Source organism: Colias eurytheme, chromosome 24 (assembly GCF_061535395.1).
Source record: "Colias eurytheme isolate Ceu_HAF_F1 chromosome 24, ilColEury1 Martin Lab GWU primary, whole genome shotgun sequence".
NCBI lineage: Eukaryota > Metazoa > Arthropoda > Insecta > Lepidoptera > Pieridae > Colias > Colias eurytheme.
In genome coordinates this window covers 3,239,468-3,256,645 of record NC_143003.1, presented here as the reverse complement: position 1 = coordinate 3,256,645, position 17,178 = coordinate 3,239,468, and the positions used below count along the sequence as shown (strand labels likewise).

The following is a 17,178-nucleotide window of genomic DNA, read 5'->3' as shown; positions in this document are numbered from 1 at the left end:
GGTTCGTTTACAAATGACTATTTAGTTAGAGGACACTGAGCATGCCCGACCCGAGGCTATGCGCGTACGCACAGATCGCGTATTAAGTAGGTATAATGAAACCAGTTTCCTGGAGCCGAAGCCTTTTCACAATGAACATTGCATGGTAACTCTAGTATGGTTAATAAAAAATCACATAAATAATGTAAACTATAGTAACTAGTAAAATATTTACCTAGTTGTTTATCTTATAATATTTTTCGCGTTAAAATAACACAGGAATTTTTAAATACCTAATGGCATATGTATTTGCAAGTTTTTATTACAATATAATAGTATGGAAAAAGTAATAATAACAATTGTAGTCCCCATTCATATTCATCACCTTTTTAAAGTGAAAACTAAAAAGTCTTTGTTCTCAAGTTTTAAACGATGCAAAGCGCGAAAGCTCAAGCAATAAACTTCGTACGACACTAAAATATCCCATTAGAACTCGTCCGAGCTGATTTCAATAAAACTTACGACAGTAATTTACAGTTATTATCCTCGATGACCCCGAAAACACCCACCGTACTTATGACCATTCGTCGTCACAAAAAATGAGCTAAAAGAAAACTAAAATGTTGTATGACCAGAAAAAATCCACCCCCGCGCGAATCGCGACCTTATTCACCGAAAATAGAACACAAATCCCGTTGAGAGTGTACTAAAGTGTGGGAGCATCAATCCGTAAAAGGAGCTCTATTTCAGAAGCGAGAAAGCCCAAAGTGAATTATGGAAATGATGTGGAGTGAACCGGGTTGAATTGGAACTGTATTTCGAGGGTAATAAGTGCCAAATTGGAATAACGCGCGTCTTTTTTCCAAAAAGGATCTATCTCGTTTGGCGGGCGTACCTGCGCAGTCTGTATTTATGGCGCCTGCGCATCCACGTGGAACAAGGTACTGGTATTAAAAAGCTTGTTAGGTTAACCGTTCGTTTCCCTTCATTAGCTCACGATACACGCTCCGAGGCTATAAATTGTTTGTCTAAGACAAATTAGTATTGAATGTAGTGGACTAGCACTAGTGTCAATTGTTTTAAAGACAAATTGAACAGGTGAATTTGAAGAATGTTAATGTACTGGATAAACAGGGTTACAAACATTAGTATTCTTACAATGTTGCACTTAAAATACATATAAACAAGGTAACGAGAATATAAGCAATATCTACATACCTAAAAATAACAATCCATACTAATATTATAAATGCGAAAGTAACTCTGTCTGTCTGTCTGTTACTCAATCACGCCTTAACTACTGAACCATTTGCATGAAATTTGGTGTAGAGATATTTGGATACCCGAGAAAGGACATAGGATAGGTTTTATCCCGGAAATCCTACGGGAACGGGTTTTTGTTTGAAAACGCGGGCGAAGCCGCGGGCGGAAAGTTAGTTTATTAATAAAGACGATATCTATAATGATGTTATATAGAAACTTCAGTATAAATACAAAACTAGCAACTCAGCAATGTGTCAAATCGCAATAACCTTACTTAGTTTGTTAAAAGGTTGGAAGAGTCTACATACAGCCTCGTTAATTAATATGTATAACAAACAAATCTTCTCCTAAATTTGTTCGAATGATATAGTCATATACACTAAATTCACACGAAACGGATGAAACTAAGATTGACTTATAATTTTTAGTATTTTCATATTACAAAAATAAACTATTAGTACATAATTAACATGCATAACGAATCGACTATTTTAATAATAATAAAAAATAAATGAAAAGTTAAAAATTTAAACAAATTTATTTTAACGATCGTATATCACTGGGACAAGTTAACAGGTTATTATGAAAATAATTTGCACAGAAATGCTTAGCCCGGACTCGAAGTTCGGACGACAATAAATCATCTTGCAAATGGCGCTTGTTTCCGTCCGTTTGTGCGAAATATAGTTTTCTATGTTTAGATGTTCAAAAAGTGTAAACCGTAGACCTATATATTTATAGATTGTTAGGTAGGAAGAACATTACATTGCAGAACTAGGCTTGAAGTCTCGAATCAAATCGAAATAATAAGGATTTCATCGTAGGTACATTTTACATCAACCAGTAGAGCATTAGAGATTCTCCTCAAACGCTCTAAATATAAAAATTGTATACTTATGTTATACTTTTAAACTAATATTATGTTTTTCTTAATAATAGGGAAAATCTAAAGAGTCGGTTCCAGCATTATATCTTTCAAAACACACCTACTCTAACCAAAAGCCCCTTAGTCCATTGAATGAGTCCCTCCAAGGGGGGTCTAGAGTGCATGAGTTAGTAACGTAAGATGTTTCTTCGGAAACATGTCAAGAGTCCCTAGGTAATAAACATACTAAAACCCCGGGCCACTAGGAGGAGCCCCGGAGTGGGGGGAGGGGGGAAATGGGTCCATTTTTTCATTTTTCGCTTAAATCTCAAAAACGGTACATGTTAGAGAAAAACTTTCAAGGAAAAATTGAAAGGCCATAAAATTATCTACAAGTTGTACCTGAATCATTTTTTCCTATATCCTACCGTTTCTGAGTTATACGCAGTAAAACATGATTTTGGCTCAATTTCAACATCAATCGATCAAAAAATATTTCTTTCTTCCAAAAAACTCAAATGTGCAACTTGTGACCAGTACTGATAGATTGCTCTTAATTAGGTCTATAATTGGTAAAATAAACACATTCCTCCATGGAAGCCTTTAGGAGGAATCGATTGTCAAAATATTATATTAGGGCAGTTTGAGTTACTGAACTTGATCTTTTTATTTTTTTCTTCCATAAAACTCAAAAGTGCAACTTGTGACCGGTACAGATAGATTGCTCATAATTAGGTCTATCATTGCTAAAAATACCAGATTCCACCACGGAGGCGTTTACGGGGAATTGAATTTTATCAGGGTAGTTACGATACATGAACTTTTTATTTTTTTTCTTCCAAAAAGCTCAAAAGTGCAACTTGTGACCGGTACAGATAGATTGCTCATAATTAGGTCTATCATTGATAAAAATACCAGATTCCACCATGGAGGCGTTTACGGGGAATTGAATTTTATTAGGGTAGTTAGTTAAAAAGTTCATGTATCGTAACTACCCTAATAAAATTCAATACCTCCTAAAGGCCTCCATGGTGGAATCTGGTTTTTTTATCAATGATAGACCTAATTATGAGCAATCTATCGGTACCGGTCACAAGTTGCACTTTTGAGTTTTTTTGGAAGAAAAAAAATAAAAAGTTCAAGTATCGTGTCTACCCTAATAAAATTCAATTCCCCGTAAACGCCTCCATGGTGGAATCGAGTATTTTTATCAATGATAGACCTAATTATGAGCAATCTATCTGTACCGGTCACAAGTTGCACTTTTGAGTTTTTTGGAAGAAAAAAATAAAAAGATCAAGTTCAGTAACTCAAACTACCCTAATATAGTATTTTGACAATCGATTCCTCCTAAAGGCTTCCATGGAGGAATGTGTTTATTTTACCAATTATAGACCTAATTAAGAGCAATCTAACAGTACCAGTCACAAGTTGCACTTTTGAGTTTTTTGGAAGAAAAAAATAAAAAGATCAAGTTCAGTAACTCAAACTACCCTAATATAGTATTTTGAAAATCGATTCCTCCTAAAGGCTTCCATGGAGGAATGTGTTTATTTTACTAATTATAGACCTAATTAAGAGCAATCTATCAGTATCGGTCACAAGTTGCACTTTTGAGTTTTTTTGGAGAAAAAAAATAAAAAGTTCAAGTATCGTAACTACCCTAATAAAATTCAATTCCCCGTAAACGCCTCCGTGTTGGAATCTGGTATTTTTATCAATGATAGACCCAATTATGAGCAATCTATCTGTACCGGTCACAAGTTGCACTTATGAGTTTTTTGGAAGAAAAAAATAAAAAGATCAAGTTCAGTAACTCAAACTACCATAATATAATATTTTGACAATCGATTCCTCCTAAAGGCTTCCATGGAGGAATGTGTTTATTTTACCAATTATAGACCTAATTAAGAGCAATCTATCAGTACCGGTCACAAGTTGCACTTTTGAGTTTTTTGGAAGAAAGAAATATTTTTTGATCGATTGATGTGGAAATTGTTTGAGCCAAAATCATGTTTTACTGCGTATAACTCAGAAACGGTAGGATATAGGAAAAAATGATTCAGGTACAACTTGTAGATAATTTTATGGCCTTTCAACTTTTCCTTGAAAGTTTTTCTCTAACATGTACCGTTTTTGAGATTTAAGCGAAAAATGAAAAAATGGACCCATTTTCCCCCTCCCCCCACTCCGGGGCTCCTCCTAGTGGCCCGGGGTTTTAGTATGTTTATTACCTAGGGACTCTTGACATGTTTCCGAAGAAACATCTTACGTTACTAACTCACGCACTCTAGAACTTTTTATTCAATGGACTACCTGGTTTAGAAGAACCAAAAAAACACAACACAATAAAGCCTAAAACAAAAGTACCGGATGAATATTACATACAATTTTTTCATACAAACCAGCATAGACCTATGAATTCTATAGACACGTAACCTTTCAAGTTCTCTCATTTTTTATGAATAAAGTCATAGCGCTAAATTACGGTTATTATTAGGCACGTTAAAAGGCTACATACATTTTAAGCCTTATCTACATCGTGTTTACAATGCTCCGTTTACATTAATAATTAAACAACTTCTTGCGAGCCTTCTGTGTTTTTAAATATGTCGCTTTTTTCCCTTTACAAGTTCATTTCAATAAATGCGATTACATGAATGTGAGTTTTATTTAAGCGAGTTTATTTCCCGAATTCAGCAGGTTTATCTGTCTACACTAAACGATCAGTGTAGCTAATTAGTAATAACCAATACAAAACAAGTGTATTTAATTTACATTGGACTTATTTATTAATTTAAATCATGTATTTCACGGTAAACACAATCTATGAATAAACGTTTATTCTCAGGATTCAACAATCTACTTCCTACCAAAAGATTATACGATAACCCGAACACCATTCCAAAATACTAATTCTTTTATGCAATAGAAGCCATGTCTAAACATTCTTAACCCAACAAAAGCTCGAGTGCCCAAATATTGTGCCTTTCGAGATAGTCAGAACATGAGCCAAGATAAGACGGAATTGTAAGAAAAAAACATGTCGTTTAATCGCTCACTGCCGTGGATTTAGATAAGAGGTTTTTACTCCTCTTATATTCTTGAACGCCTTTGGTTTATCGTCTTTGGATTTCAGGCTTTCGGATTTAATTATTGTTTTATGTGAAGTGTGAGAATTTCGCTTTTTTATTTGACAATTGCCAAAATAAATGTTTCTTTCTTGCAATTGAGATAATTATTTATTTGTTTCCGTGGTATTTAACCTTTATTATTTAATTCCAATCTTTTATCTAGCTTTCGTGTTAAGTTTCATAAGACCTGTACAGCCGTTTTGGAGTGATTAGTAACAAACATAAAACTTACTAAACATTCGAATTTAGCATTTACTTTTTTTTTCCTGTAAGTTATCATAAATGTGAATTTCAGAATACGAATTCCTTAATAATAATTTCATATAATTAAGGAGGTAGGTAAGGGACATGTATTAAAAGTTTTATCACATATTATATCCAATTCATTATTAATTTAATTCAACCGATTACATCTCAGAAATTCAATTCGACGCGTTGATAATAATTGCTCTTCTTTATTCCCTTTAATCGAATTTGAATATAAAAATAAAAATTAAAATTCATTTAAAAATTATAGTTTGGTGTAGTTAAATTGGTTTTGAGTGCTTTTAAAGCCTTTCAAGGATTTAAAAAAACGTTATACTTAAGTGGTTTTTACTTTCAAGATATTTTGGCTTTACTTGTAAACAGATTGTATTTAAGTTTGTGATTAGAATGGCGCTTTTAATACTTTGGAATGAAAGAAGTACCTACAATTCAATAAATAATGAATGAATTTTAAATTAACGCCTTCAATTGCAAAATTATTGAGACCTCGCTTTTACGTATAACTTTTCAAATTTAGTTTAACATTCGTTATTTATTTTTTAAACAGCATCTAAGTAAGAAAGAGGTAATATTTGTCGACAATTTTCCACACAATTCTTATTATGTACCTACGAGTAAATAAATTATAATTTCTATGATTTCTTTTGCAAATACGTATTTCAAATCACACCCGGTACCAGGCTAGCAGAAACAATAGGTATAGTTGGGAAACCTGTGGACTCCCGAACATTAACAATAGAGCAAAACAAACATAATAATCCGGATTTGAACAGAGCCGTACTTAAATCATTAGTTTTATAGCTAGTTGGAAATGATTCTTTCTTCTTCTATTTTGTGTTTTCTTCTTGTGTGTGTACCTTTTTCTAGAAATAAATGTTTTTTCTTTCTTTCTTTCTTTCTAATAGTTGGGTTCATCCAATCAATATGATGGTTATTTGTTTCTTGTAAGATATGCCATGAATTTTGTTGATAAATGTAGATTACCTACTATGTATTTCATTTCACTTAAAAATATGCAGGTACGATTGTGTACGTATTAAAAAGTAGTAGTATTTAAAAGTGTTGCCTAAACTTATCGTGATGTAAGATATAACATAGTATTCGTAATGTAATGCAGATTTGTCGTATAAGTGTTTCATGGCAAAGTAGGCTGTGGAATGCGGGTGGGAGTCGTTAGAATGGACTACATTTCGATACTAGTTTTAAGACTATATCTATTAAATTAAAACAACAACCTGTGTGTTGAATCCAGATAGAACCTTATTGTAATTTTAATAGAGATACACTCATAAATTGTATTAACACACTTAAAATAACTCGTTGCCAATTCTTTGAATGTTAACCACGACGTAATAATGGCGCCTTTTATTTATAATGTGTCAAGTCCGTCTCTGTATATACCTGTTCAAAAAAGCTCAGTTCGTTAGGGTGCATGACTGGCAATCAGATAAAACGTTACTGGGAATTGGGAATCTTGGGATATGGCAATAATAAACAATGTTTGTGTTACAATATGCAGGATTTAATTGTTTGTAAATAATTTACACACATTTTTTCATAGACTAGAGTTGATGTCAATTTATAATAAGTAATAAGTTACTCTTATTTAAATCACGAGGGACAATTTAAATTTAATCAATGTTGATTCAAGTTCTATTATTTCAATTGGCTAAGGCTCATTATATTAACAGTTAATAAGAAAATTAATTTAAAATAGCCAGCTACTAAAATATCACACATTAACATCAACAAACAAAAAGCCACATAGGTACTTTAACCTTAAACTTTAATTAATATATGCAATATTTATACAACAAAGTTACCTTAACTTGATAATAAATCTACAAATGCCGTATCTAAATCTTACAACTTCGTGACTCCTAAAGTACCTTAACTAATGTACGCGACTCGTATAATGAAAATACAATGTAATAATTTAATATGGATGCAGCTTTATAAGAGAGTATACCTTGGATCAAACTAAGAAGAAGCTTTATTAGTTATTACGAAGAAATATCTTTTGCAAATATGACATTTTTATGGTCTCTAACGCTTTTCGAGTACCTATTGAAGCTAAAGCAAGTTATTATCGAAATATATAGGCTTTATTCTAACTTTATATATTATGTATTAAAACTGGACCAACACCTCACCTAGGAGAACGTTGAATAGCAGAAAAATACCTACACAAACTAAAAAATAATTTGACAGATTTGATTTGAAGGGAACAAAATAGAGGTCTATAATTCCTTATAGAAAATTTAAAATGGTATCACATATCACTCTAGCGTAGTTTGTTTGTTATAATTAATAGGCAATATTGACTCATCGACCAGGAGGTCTAAACCCTCAGAGTTAACCCGGTACCGGTCCGCTAACACGGGAAAGACACGATGGTAAGCAACGCATGCGCATGTACCGTTCGCAAAAAAGTTTTGTTAAAATTTTGTCGTATTTCGAGAGCAAAAAATATCTTTGTGTGTGTTTGTTAAATTTTAAAGATAAAGAAGATTCAAAATCATCTTTAATTTGACAGTTCATATTTTATATTTTTTATACAACAACACATAAATAAAATTACAAACATATGAACTTTGATACAATTACTGTTTATTAAAAAATTACAATTAATCTTATCTATCAAAAAATCTATTATAAAAAGTTTTGCTGACGCTACCAAAAAAGCGTAAAGGGGGTATATTTGTACGGCTAGTGACGGCCAAACACGTGTGTGGCAACACGGTAGCTGAGCAAATAGTTGTGTTTACAGAAAGAATTCCTACTGTTTGGTGTCGGACCCTACCTGACGAACAGTGCTGCTCTTATGATACCCTGGTACATGGTAAAGTTTAACAGTGCGCTATTCCAATTTTGATAATGATTTGAGCGTCACGATGTTGTGTTTAAAAGAACGGCTAGAAGGAGAAAAAAAAAATAAATATGATTCGCTATATGTATTTTTTTGTAAGGCATAAAAATATATCACCGTGTTTGCGGGATAAAGAAATAAACATTGTAAGATTAGGTTTGACCACTATTACTCCTTATAAATTGTTGAAATATTAATCAAATTACAATTAAAAAATATAGGCTAACACACCAATATTAATTTAGTTATCAACACAAGTTTTGAACTTCCAAACTAACACCAATGTCAACATAAGATAGATATTTATAGGTTCAAAACTTCAAAGTATCGAATAAGTTTGAAGAAAAATATACTAGTCTTAATATCTCTGAATGAATCAGACCATAGTACAGACCCGATATGGGACAAGGCCATCTTGTGTGGTCCATGAAATTCAGATATCAACTAATTGTCACTACACTACGTTTTATTAAACACGTGAAGTAAATTGCTTGTGAAATACGACGTGGATTAACGACAAACAAAGCAATATAAATCTTATTTCGTAAGTATAAGACGTTATTTGGTATAACATTGACATAGTGATGTACTTACGTATATCGATATGAGAAATTACGTGATGGTGCGTTTTGGACGGATAAAAAAAGTTCTTGGGAAGTCGATGACTGGAAGAAAGTAGAAAATGAACTTTTCTCATTATTATAGGAGATTTTATCTTTGATTCAATTCAATCAAGCCAATGCTTTCTTAGTGTTCACAACTTAAAATAAGTATATGTATACGACACGACGATGGTATGTTTTAGTTTACAATAATTGAACAATGAATAAGAGGTTATGTGTTTACTAAATTTTTTTATCAAAATTAATAAAATACATCGAAGTCACTAGGGTCTCTAAACTTATGCAAAAAAAATAAACAAAATGACATCAATCCATACAAAATGCAAAATAAATTCAGACCCTTATCAAAAGACCACACAAAAAATACCATAAACGTGCATACAAAAAGGGAATTTATAAATGGCAACCCCACGATGACCCACCCCTATTAGCGGTATTATCGGTGGCACACTAATCGCTCATTAACAGGTTCCACGCGACCGGGGTTGCCACAAGCCACGGGAATAAAATATCCAATAATTGCCAGTTGTAAGCACGTTTCTAACGCTCGTTAGCGAATTTTACATTTCGAGACGCATTTGAACTGGCAATTTTGAGGGGTTTTATTGTTACAATTTTGACGAATTCGTTTCGATTTTAAAGGGAGAGCTTTCGAAGATAATTATGATATCTTTTAAAGGTTTTGATGGTGTCATTGTGATAATAAATAGTGTTAGGATACCAAGCTTTGCATAAACATAATATTTAATATTTATTAATTATTACCTTTAAATTATTTACGTTTATTTTATGCCTCGACCGACACCCATTTAACCGTTTATGGTTTAATGTGAGGACGATTCAATATTTTCAGACGGATCATAATAAACATTATAAATGATGTAACACAATCCCCGATCAAATAAAAATAAATACAATTTAAAATCGAAGCCGTTAAATTTAATTCGTAACAAAATACAGGCAATGTTTAAAATCAAGTTTAAACAATTAAAAATCGAACGTGCGTTCCATTTTGGAATTCTCCGCGACGATTGGCCGAACAGTGATTCTCGAACTTGTAATGGGTAATATTATATGGAATGGGCTTTTTACAACTAAACCGATAGACGGCCAGAACTGGTTTCAATTCCTTTTATGTCCGTTTCATTTTATTGTGTTTTAGTTCGGCTTTAATTTCATATTATTATTTTACCGCACGTTTCTTACATATTTATTTTTAAAGAGATTTAGTTTTCACAGTCGTAAAGTACCGAAGTACGTTAAACATGACTGGTACTGTTTTTCTCTTATTTCGTACGAGTTATACGTTCTTGAGCCGGGACATAGAAACAATAAGTCATAAAAGAAATTCACAGAAGAGTAATGAGTTTCCGAATGCAGTCTCCCGATAAAATGGAGTTGACCGAGGTCGACTTATAGAAAAAAAACTATTATTTAAAAGCCATGGCAGTCCGCCGTAAAATTAAAAAGACAAATTATTGGACGTCTTCGTGGAAGTCAACCTTTGTTATCTCACAAGTGTTTTTCGAGAGTTCTGTTTATCTTTTCTCCTCTTCACTCGTTCGGGAAGGTGAGTGCTTTCTCGTTTTGTCTTGTTAGCGCAGGGCGTAGAGACAGGGCGTAACTGACGCTTCCAGCGTTACGTAATTCTGACACTTTTAGCATTCATAACAAGGTCTCTTATTGTGCGCGTGTTTTTTACGGTTGGTCGATGTGTATCTCCAAAGGTTGTAACTGTTGCTTCACGTAAGCCTGATATCGATTTATGGCGTACGGAATACGTGTTCATTTCGCTTAATTGGCGTCGGTTTGATAGCTCGTTCATTTTGACACGGCGAGATTCTTTTCCAACATTTATTGGTCATGCGGTTCAAAGGATATCGGTTTGAATGTTGATAGGAGTAAAGTTTATAATTATTTGGACGTCCGCTGGAAATTATGAGGAGCATTAACATAATGATCGCATTTGACGGAGCAGGTGTTGTATATCGGTTTATTCTCGGTTTTTATGATAAAATCTCGTTAAAATACAAACTGGACTCATCTCTACATTGTTGGATTAGATATGAATATAATTTTGTTAGCTACGATACAGAGAGCGACTGTAAGTTCACAAATATTACTTTTAGCACAGATATTAGTTTCAATTACCCAACTAGAGTATGATATAGTCCCCATGAAAGAATCTAGGTGCCTTATATCTTCACGAACTGGTACACGCTCGAAATTCGTTGACAATTTCATTAAGTATTATGTTGTCGCAGTTTTCAAAGATTCAAAGTTATTTAATAACATTAAAAAATGTACTTATTCCTTGAGCGATGCCGTTTGTATTTTTAACTTAGGAAACTATCTAAATTTGTTAAACTACATATAAATAACAGCTGTAACAAATATGATGCTAGTTCATGTAAGATGAACGTCAATCATCGTAGAATCTTTAAAACTGGCGATTATTTTAAATTATAGTTGCTTTTTATCTTCTTACAAATAACATCAATACATCATCGAAATGAGATTTCATATAAATATAAATATTTCGTCAGTGTTATTTCATTTCCCAATTTTAAATACTGAATAAGAATAATAATGGTAGGTTTATTTATAATACTAAAACAGAATATTTAATACTAAAGGTAAAAATTCAGAACTCACAAGAAGATTATTATAAATTATTGAAATTGATGCAATAACATTACCATAACTGTAAAATGGATTGAAAGAAGCTCCAATTTTTTATCTTTAATTACTTATGAATGTGACATTTGTTTTAAAAGAATCCATGTTTTGTTATCTTCAGTCGTCGTTCGAACTTATCTGTTTGAAAATAGAATTTCGAATTCAACTCGTTCTAAAAATAAATTGGAAGAAGCTAGAAATATTTCTAACGTATTGGTCATATTTCAAAAAGTACACAAATTAATAATATAGTATTCAGCGTAGGAAAAAATATTGCTTACATCTAGGGCGAGAAGTGACATGGTTGGTAAGATTACAAAAATATCCGACCAAATTGAAAGATCCCTATCTCAGTTGAGTTACCATGTCCACTGAGGTCACTTCGTTTGGTCGGTTCATTCCCTCAGAATGATATACTAAAACAAACAAAATGAGTGATAACATTTGTTCAAGAATGAGTCAGGACGGCCATGTTTGTAATGATTCCTTATTCGAAATTTAAAACACGTTTCGAATTATCGAATTACGCTTTGAATATGTTAACGTTACATTCTTGTCTTTTATTGGGCATTTAATTATATGGTCCGGGAGCCAGCAGCAGATTTTATGACCAAGTTCCTCTCAAGCGGTAATTAGTAAAATGCATCAAAGTATAGTATTATGAAGCCTCGTGAACGTCAGCTGGAGCTCGGTTGGGGGGAAGAGCGGTTGTAGCCTCCCGTATCAGCTGACGGTTTTTCCACCAAGATACAGCCAGCTGACATATATATTTATCCACAGTTACATATAAGCTATCATCAGGTAAATTTTTGTTTGAGAGGAAATAACGGAAAATAAATTTTTCTTTAAATTTAACTTTCATGTTCGAGACACCAGCTGACGTATAATACACCATGTTGTAACCAGCTGACTATTTTTTTTCGTTGAGATATTGGGTTAGCTACAATTTGACAAATTTTTAGCTGAGAGGAAATGAATGAATGAATGTATTTTTTTTCCTATGTGCGTGGTAGGCTCACCCCCCCAACCGAGCGCCAGCTGACGTTCACGAGGCTTTATAATACTATACTCTCATGCGTCTGACGAATTATCTCTTGAGAGGAAATAGTTAACCAAATTTGCACCTGGCTCCCTAACCAATAGGCCTGTGTTGCCAATAGCATATTATAAGCTGAATTGACCACCTTTCATATTTATATTTGAAGCATGTGTGTTGACAAATTAACGGTGTTTTGATGTACTTTTTTCATGACTACCTACATTAGACTAGAGTAGATAATTTTTGAAACAAAAAAAAATCGCAGTCGGATGAAACCCATTAGAAAAGGAGGGGAATATGATAAAAATGTAAGGAAAAATAAATTACGGTCAATCCGAGTTCGGGAAGCGGGAGGGGGGAGCTTTTAAGAGAAAAAAATGTTTTCTCTCGATTTCCGACAAAACTACAAGTCCTATAGAAAAAAGTTCAATGGCAAAGTTGTAGGTAATTAAAAGTTCTACAACTTTTGTATTTACAATTTTTTCACATAACCTAAAAATTTAGGTGAAAAATTCAAAAAACCAAGTTTTTGGTCTTTTATTTCTATCTACTTCAAAATTTATTTTTTTTCTACGAAATTTGGTGGAAACTTACTTTATTATGTCCCAAATACACTGTAATTTATTTGATTGAAAATATTTATTTTTTCGCCTTATTTTGAATGAATACCAAAAAAACAACCTAATTTTCAATCGAAAAGTCACCCGTCAAAATATCAGCTTTTTTCAAAAACTTGGGGTGCCTTTTATTCATTGAAATCTCTACTTTCATATGGTGTAAAAAAAATAAACACCACCATAGTAAATGTTCTCAGGAAATGCATACAAACAGTCTGAAAATTAGCTTTTACTAAATCAGGCACACTTCTCGAACTACCTGAAATGTTTTTATCGACATCATTTTGCTTTTGAATATGCTGTAAAATATTAAACTTAGAACAGATAATTATTTTTCTTTTGAAATATTACCGAAAAGCCGATACAATAGAAGATATAGAGTTCAAGAAGTGTGCCTGATTTAGTAAAAGCTCATTATCACACTGTTTGTATGCATTTCCTGAGAACATTTACTATGGTGGTGTTTATTTTTTTTTACACCATATGAAAGTAGAGATTTCAATGAATAAAAGGCACCCCAAGTTTTTGAAAAAAGCTGATATTTTGACGGGTGACTTTTCGATTGAAAATTAGGTTGTTTTTTTGGTATTCATTCAAAATAAGGCGAAAAAATAAATATTTTCAATCAAATAAATTACAGTGTATTTGGGACATAATAAAGTAAGTTTCCACCAAATTTCGTAGAAAAAAAAAATTTTTGAAGTAGATAGAAATAAAAGACCAAAAACTTGGTTTTTTGAATTTTTCACCTAAATTTTTAGGTTATGTGAAAAAATTGTGAATACAAAAGTTGTAGAACTTTTAATTACCTACAACTTTGCCATTGAACTTTTTTCTATAGGACTTGTAGTTTTGTCGGAAATCGAGAGAAAACATTTTTTTCTCTTAAAAGCTCCCCCCTCCCGCTTCCCGAACTCGGATTGACCGTAATTTATTTTTCCTTACATTTTTATCATATTCCCCTCCTTTTCTAATGGGTTTCATCCGACTGCGATTTTTTTTATCTTTTCATTATTTTCAAAGGCTTCTACCCCAGTCTACATGTCTTGTACATTTATAGTTTAAAAGCAGAACATTTTTTGTATTTATTGAATTGAGAACAGGCTGCTAATGTGTACTTTAAAATTGTTACACTTAGTTAAAAAAATGTATAGACTCAAATCAAGTTTTATCAAAAATAATCGTCTTTTATATAACTCTATAAACCACGCTTCGCTTTTATTATACAGCCTGCGATGATTCAGTTACTATAAATAAAATAATTAATGCTCATTTATCCTTACAGTTTAATAGTTAATTAGGAGATAAAATAGTGCATTCTTCCATTACTTTTATAAAGGATCAACATTCTATTTATAGTATGTAAAAGGCTAAATGCATTATTCATAAAGGAAATTACAGTAAGAATTACCGCCTAGATACCTAATTTAAAGTTATTTGACTGCGATTTATTCAAATTAAATGTACTACTCACTGATTTTCGTAAGAATGAAGCAGTCGATACAAAAATAAACAGATATTTCTACTTAAAGATCTTATGGTATGCTTGAATAATTTAAATTTGAATATTTATCAAATTTAATAATTGCACCGCACTTGTAAAATTATAATAAAACATATTTTGGCCACAAGCAAGTATTTAAAAGTGGAATATTTATCATGGTAAATTTTCTTCTCTTTTTCATTTCATAACATAACTTTGTCGAATTTCTGATACTAAATGCGCATACCAAAAATAGAGAATGTAATTAAATATATTATTTCAATAACCATACATAAATGGAGTCGGTAAGTTACTTTAAGGCGAAGTTACAGCAAACAATGTGATACCACCGCACCGGTATGTTTAACAAAATGTTAAGGGACAGATAGTTATCGCTAATATTTAAAGAATTTAACTCTGAAATGTGATAACTGACTGTTTAGTGATAAACCCGTTTGTTGTTCTTTTGGTTTAGATAATTTTAAAGCTTGTTATTACTGATAAGTTTAATTTAAGAAAGCAAGTAAGCACAAGTTTCGGTAGATTCTGATTAATGTTTTCTCTCCACAGTGAAACTAAAATCAGTATTGTACTATTATTAACTAGTGTTATTAGTTATTACTAATTACCAACAATTTTAAATCGAAGTTATTACCACATATAGGTATTAACATTTGATGCGCACCCAGGATAACAGGATAACACAGGAGTTTCATGCTTTTTACAATTAACTCCATCATTTAAAAAATTCTTGATTATAAAATTATTCCTAAAAAAGCTCCCGTTAACTAAATGGTCATAAATAGTGACGGACTATAAAACGTGCCCCAAATAAGTCATCATTTGGAAAAACTCCCCGTTGGCTGCGCTTGGGCACAGCAATTAAACGCACCGAAATAGATCGTAATTGTGAACGTGGAGCGACATCCTGCGCATCATGGCAGCCTGGTAGTTTTGGAGTTTATGAATGAATAATTTAAGCTATTCAAATAATTTTTTAAAATAATCTTATTTACATTGAGATAATATTACTACGTATGGAGGAGACACCACGAACAAAATCTGTGCGCCATTTTTTTGCTCTAACTAAGTTTTAAAAATTATTATCTAGTTAGGTACTTACCGATGAAAGTTATTCCTTTGCACTTTTCCGTATTATTTGTGCAATATCGTAACACACACGAAGGCATATTTGATGCGTTTCACTTTAAAACAAATAAAAAATGAGCGTGCAGTTACGCCATATGGCGTATGTTGAGCGGAACATAAGTGATGTAGGCGGTGTCGTCTCCATATGTATATCTCAATGCTTATTTAAAATTATTTAAACTTTCAAATGCGATTTTTTAAAGAATAGAATAAAAACGATCATGAGGCGGATATGAACCCGCGTCTTTTTCCAAACCCGTGCAAAACCTATCCTCTCGGCCATCCGTGACTGAGAAGCTATGCGAATCCCGCTTCTACTTTTTTATTCTTTAAAAAAATCTGATTGAAAATATATTCGCAATAATAAATGTATCGACTACTTCCAGAAGCGTATCGACATCCTGCGCATCATGGTAGCCTGGTACTTTTGGAAAGTAAGTTATGATTTATGTAATTTTTTTTAATTCAATTTATTAAAACAATATGCTATGAATAGAACCGGCAATGCGAAATATCATGTTTGGAAAATAATACTTTGCTATTTTTAGCAGAATTTTTTTACCTAGGTACTTACATAGGTAATTGTTAACATGTTAACAATATCTGCAATGTCGAGATTCATTTCTTAATTCTTAAATAAAATCTTATCATATATTTTATATTATCATAACGTGTTCATCATAACTAGGGATGTAACGATACCGATACCGATGCCGATATATCGGCCGATATATCGGCAAGCCGATATATCGGTATCGCCGATAATAAATCAACCGATACCGATATTTTTTTAAGGAAGAGCGGAACCTCCTGACACAAGCATTTTATTTGCTTACTAGGAGTGTTCCAATCACAAATTTGTTTATGTAAAGGAAAGAAATAAATAATTTTGAATTTTTTTAATTTTTAACGTGATAACGTTTTTAAATATGATATGCTTTCATATAACGATTCCAATGGAAATCCTTACCTTATTTGCAGTTACTCGCCCTTAACCCTTTTTTAGTTAAGTAATTTTATTTAGGAAAAATTCTAATAACACTTTTTTGCTTAGCTACAAAGCAGCTAACCCTCATTTTTTAGCTAAAAGGCAGTTATCCGATTCTGGTGATGCATCAGTTTTGGGGATGAGAGTGATGATGAAATAATGTCGCTCCCAAGCAGAGTACCGATTGTTTTTGATTTTCTTTTACAAAACGTATTGTTTCTGA

The 17,178-nt window shown here is 32.4% G+C and overlaps 1 protein-coding gene across 2 annotated transcripts in view; it reads right to left on the bottom strand.

Annotated features, from left to right (window-relative positions):
• pan (transcription factor pangolin) overlaps positions 1 to 17,178 on the bottom strand; it is a 139,989-nt gene that overhangs the window by 88,719 nt on the left and 34,092 nt on the right. The window lies entirely within an intron of this gene.